This window comes from Eleutherodactylus coqui, chromosome 1, assembly GCF_035609145.1.
Source record: "Eleutherodactylus coqui strain aEleCoq1 chromosome 1, aEleCoq1.hap1, whole genome shotgun sequence".
Taxonomy (NCBI): domain Eukaryota; kingdom Metazoa; phylum Chordata; class Amphibia; order Anura; family Eleutherodactylidae; genus Eleutherodactylus; species Eleutherodactylus coqui.
Window position 1 is genome coordinate 487,698,920 of NC_089837.1, and position 5,885 is coordinate 487,704,804.

The 5,885-nt window shown below is 43.4% G+C and overlaps 1 pseudogene; it reads right to left on the reverse strand.

Annotated features, from left to right (window-relative positions):
• Nucleotides 1-3,976: 3,976 nt before the first annotated feature.
• Nucleotides 3,977-4,768, reverse strand: LOC136613820 (myosin-9 pseudogene; annotated as a pseudogene).
• Between the last annotated feature and the right edge of the window lie 1,117 nt (nt 4,769-5,885).

The window sequence follows — 5,885 nt, forward strand, 5'->3', positions numbered from 1 at the left end:
ACGCCTCAGCGAGGGCTTTTAGTTCCGCTTCTTGTACTGCGACATGCGGAGACATTCTGCTTTTAGGACATCTTGTTGTGTAACCACCGTATATCCAGTGTGGAGTCGTCAATCACCCTGGGTACCATCTATAAAAAACAACTCAAAATATGCATTATTAACAAGGGCTTTCAGTAACTTTTTAAAACTTAAATTTTCTTGTTGCATCAATGCTAGACAATCAGGCTAATATTCTATTTCAAAAAGATCAGAACCTTGTTGCAAAAAATGAAAAAATTAAAAAAATGGCTTGCAAAAAATTTAAAAATGGCTGAATTTAAAAATGGCTGACTTGGAATACCTAGATCACCTATGCCTTCTCCTCCCCCCCCTTTAAACCAGGGTACGCAATTGGAACAATAGTAGCCGGGTTTAAGTTAGTACAACATTGTAAAAAGATTTGATGGATGCAGATAAGGCCTGTAAGATGTTAGCACCTATAACAGAAACATGAGTTACACCGGGGAAGAATAATCTACAAACACCTATTAATATTTGAAATGTGATATCCCTTTAAGTGAATTCATTATTAGTCTGATCCTGCCTGCAATATCTTATAAAATCTGAGACAGGAGAGAAAAAAAAAAAAAAAAAAAAAACTTTTACTAGCTGCTCAAGATCCTCACCCCCTCCCTTGTACAAGAGGGATGAAACATTACGTACTATTACATCATCTAGCTCCACCCCTTCGATATTGGCTCCGTGCGTCCGTCTTCTCAGCTCCATTTCAGCTTAACCGTCCACACATCCACATCTCAACCAAGCAAAGTCCCATGCATGGGGAGGACTTTTATCCCCAGTCAATTATCCACATCACACATTCCACCACAGCTTGAACACGGGTCACTAACTCTCATCCATCCATGCTCTCAAGTTTGCTCCGTCACCCCCTCATTGAGGTGTACCAGTACATACAGATGCACAGACAAAAAAAAAAAAAGTTTGACAAACAAACATACATCAGTTGAAAAACATTGAGGTGAGTGCTATTAATCTTATAAAGTACATAATTCTATTGAGATGAGATTGTGAATGAACGCTATCTTTGACAAATTATGTGAAAGAAAGTTTGCTGAGTGACTGAAATATTCTATATTTCTTATCTACAGAAGCTATTATATGCTGTATTAAACATTGAAGTATTTAGTTTCTGTGACCCTGACTGTTATCTCTCCGCGAATATGAAACACAGACTGAATTGTTTTTAGCTTAACTATTCCCTGCATTTTGAACTCATAATTAACACATATGCTGGGACCTTGCAACATTCATTTTCAACCCCTGTATAAGTAAGAATATAACTTAGAAATTACTATATTTCCCTGCCTACTAAGACAGTATAACTAATTAAATTAATTTCAATTCATTGTAAGCAAGCAAAGATATTAACCAAGGTTGTTATTGCATTTTCTCTCTCGCTGTTATCTTCCTGACCTTGGAAGGCTACACAGACTCGCAGCTACATGTCAACAAACTCTTCTCATCTAAAAGCAAGCTCAGTTAACTATTTGCACTATTTGCACATACAGTATATACATATACACATATACCGTATATACCGGCGTATAAGACGACTTTTGAACCCCGAAAAATCTGCTCTGCAGTCGGGGGTCGTCTTATGCGCCGGTAATACAAAAAAAAAAAAAGTGTAAAAAAAAAAAATTCATTACTCACCTGCCCCGGTGTTCTGTCGCGCTCCGGCAGGATGTCGCTCGCTCCGGCAGGATGTCGCTCGCTCCGGCAGGCTGTCGCTCGCTCCTCGTCCCCGGCGCAGCATAGCTTTCTGAATGCGGGGCTTGAAATCCCCGCTTCCAGAAAGCTAATACACACGCCGGCAGCCATGACAGCATTGAATGGCTGTGATTGGCTGAAGGCGCACGTGTTAGCAATCACACCCATTCAATGATGTCATTGAATAGTGTGATTGGCTGAAGCCACGTGTGCTTTAGCCAATCACAGCCATTCAATGATGTCATGGCTGCCGGCGTGTGTATTAGCTTTCTGGAAGCGGGGATTTCAAGCCCCGCATTCAGAAAGCTATGCTGCGCCGGGGACGAGGAGCGAGCGACAGCCTGCCGGAGCGCGACAGAACACCGGGGCAGGTGAGTAATGAATTATTTTTTTTTTCTCCACTGTATACCGGCGTATAAGGTGACAGTTGGGGGGTCGTCTTATATGCCCCGTCGCCTTATACGCCGGTATATACGGTATATCCATATCTATTATCTATCTTGTATTAAACACATTTTCATCTCTCGTTGCCAACAAATCACATGCATTGTAACTTACTTATCGACTTGCTTGTTACTCATACTTCTCTCCCCTACCTAACTGCCAATATAACTTTTAATAGACACTCTCCTGACGCCCTCTTGATCACTTACTGTACTTTTCAACATTTCACTTACGGATACTTTCTTAAACAAATAATGTGTACATACGTAACTTACTCTGACTATCTATCTCTCTCCTCCTCCTCCAGCATTTTCTAGCAAACCTTGGTCTTTCAAGGCACCTCTCGGTCCTAAAGACCTCCTCTCAGACACCATTTTGTAATCTGCCGTGCGGGTCGGTGTCACACATTTTCATTAGAGTTTTCTTACATTCTACAGATTCATCCACACGGCGGCAGCCCTTGAGGGGCTCTATCTTCTTTAATAAGGTCTTACGCATATTAGAACAACAACAACAATAAAAATAACACGCTCCATAGAATGCATCCCTCTTAATTTTCAAATTGTCAGCCCCTTATATACCGGCAGACAACCGAGGGTCCCTTCTCCTTATGGAACCAGCCCCATAAAATGCATCTCTCTGAAATCAAATCGCTAGCCCCATATATAAGGCAAATCGACCGAGAGTCCCTTCTCCTATGAGACAAAATAAAAAGTAAGAGAAAAAAACTCTGCAGATACAACAAACAATCTCCACTATCACTAAAACGCTACGGACTTCAAAGTACAAATAAACTACAGACTAATTTCTGGGTGAGCCATTGGTGCGCATATCACGGTCAGTGGTCCATGACGGCAAACCCGGAGCCCACACGAGTTACCGTGTAGAACTCTTAACCCAACCCGTCCGGTCACAAACCACAGATAGTCCCTCCTGCTGCAAGACTCTCAGCGTAAAACACAACATAAATATATGCTGGCCTTACCTGGAGTTCTGTGAGTTGATCAGGCTCGATTGCAGCAGGACGGCTTCCCCGTAGCGTGGATCCGGGTGAATTGCTCTGTAAGCTCCGGTTTTGTCGCCGCACGTTCGGGCGCCATTTATCAGGGTAATAAAATTCTTTCTAAGTACAGCACCAATCGGGCCCACCCCACTTGCCCCGTTGCCGGCGGTAAGAAGAGACACCACACAGGGATCTGGTATCATTCCTCACACGGGACATGGCTCTCGGCTGTGCCGACGTGCTTTATTACAGATTACATGAGATCTTATACCCTTTGTCCCATCCCCACCAGGGGGTGATGGGCTCATAACCATATATGGGAAGTCCGGATTTCCGCCTTAGACAGTGAGGCGCCTCTGGCTTGTACAGAAAATCACGTATTCAATTAACTCCAGTACAAAGAATCACCCACTCAATTCTAAGAAAATGGCCAAACATGCATTCTCCATATATGGGAAGTCCGGATTTCTGGCCTAAGACAGTCAAAATTATGTACATTTGAACATCTTGATACGGCACTTCTGGGAAAACAGCCAAGTACATGCGGCCTTCATGTCTGGTTCTTCTTTGCTGTGTTTAAGATACATTTTGTTCAAGATACGTTTTTGTCTTCGCCTGGCAAGGCCTCTTGGAATATCTGATGTAAGGCGACATATAAGTTTTTTTCATTTGGAATTGAATATAACTTGCATATAGGTATAAAGCATAAAAAAACATATGGCAATATATATATATATACCCTCACACTTTAACCTTCTCAAGCTTATAACAGGCAGCTGTCTTCTCTTCATACTGCTGCCTTGTAGCTTCTAACTCCTCTTGTATTTCTCTTTTCTGCTCTTCCACAGAATCCAAGCACACAGTACTCTTCTCCAGTCTATATTTTAGGTCAGACACCTCAGCCTGAAGTGTTGCAATCTGCTCTGATAGGTTTCTCTTAGCTTCTGCATCCTCCTCTACCTGCTTGAGGAACACATTTTTCTCATCTTGCATAGTCTTTAGGCCTGCACTAAGACCAAGCCTCTGCTGCGTCTCTTCTTGCAGTAATTTCTGGGACTCTTCACTCTAAGCTTCCAGCTCCACCTGCAGCCTGCTCACCTGCTCAGACAACGCTGTCTGCACACTGTCACCTTCAGTGATTTTTATTTGTAGCTCTTGAAGCTGCATCTCTACTGTATTTCTCTTGCATTCAGACTCCTGTTTAGCCTGCAAAAGGACCGTCAGCTTATGGGTAAGGTCAGTACACTTGCTTTCCACAGCCTGTTTGACCTCTTCCAAGGTTTCATTCATCTTTTCAGCTTGCTCTAACCGTTGGGACAGTTCCTGCATAGCTAGCACATGGGTCTGATTAAGGTCCTGGATCTGGGCTTCATATTCTTCAGCTTCCTCATTCAAGCTCATCTGTATTTGGGACACCAGTCTCTCATGCAATGCCTCCTGGTTTTCCTTGTAACCCAGTAAGTCTTTCAAGATCTCTGCTTGTTTATCTGCCTGACTGCAAGTAGCTTTCTCTAGTTCCAGCTCTTCCTTGAGCTGACTTATTTGGCACTCCAAGTCACCATTTTTCTTTGCTAACTGCATTTCCAACTCTGCAACTTGATTCTGCAAACCTGTAGTTTGATTCCGTGCATCTGTAGAAGCTATTTCTAACTCGCAGCACGTCATCTCCAACTCTTGGGTTTTCATTTGCAGTTTCTTACAGTCCTGTTCATACTGCACAGATTGTGCCTCCAGAAATACTCTGCGATCAGCCTCATCTCTGGCTACATCTCTGAGATCTTGTATCTCTTCATAGGCTTGCATTGGTGCAAATCCCTCCTGAATTTTAAACAGTCTTTATTCAGAATACAATCAACATAAACAGAGTCCATATAACGTTCTTCAACAAAACATGAGAGTCCACATACACACCCCACCTGGGTGTTAAGGTTAGGATGGTCACCCCTGTTGGACTCTGGCCTGTCCTAGGCCACCGGCCTGCAGCAGCTTAGCTCTGCTGCACAGGTCCATTCTGGCTCTCTAAGCCAACATCTCCCTGGGTGTAGCAGGAATGTACCCTTATATCCAACTTCCTGACCACACCTATGGGCGTTTTCCCTTTTCTCAGGCACCAGAATGCCTGTCTGTTGCCACCTGCAGGTCATTCTCTGTAGTGCACCTCTACATAGGCCTTAAAGTTATGCTGCTTATCTCAACCCAGAGGTCTGACTCCATCTCTGTTCACACGCTCAGGTACCACATCCTGGTCTATTGTAGTGTCAGCTGCCATATAACCTGGACCACTTCCAGAATAACAGCCTGGGAGCCCTCAGCGAAGCCCAGATCCCAACTGGTGGGATGAAGAAGTGAAGACTTGGGTTCCTCGGGTGTCACCTCTGGCCCAAAGTCAATCTAGTGTGTAGCACAGTGGGTCCACATCCGGTGAACCTAACACACACCCAACGCATGATGCACAATCCTGATTACATCAAACATAACCCAGATGAAGATGAAGTCTTTTAATATACTGATAATGGGCAACTCAGCTCCTTTATGTGGTTATGGACGCAGACATTTTATTGAAAGTGGAATAAAACTGTAAAGTACAATGGAATGTAAGAGCTCAATTATAAAGGAAGATATTTGATAATAGGTGGTGGTCACAGCTCACTTCCTACCCCTCCCTGCA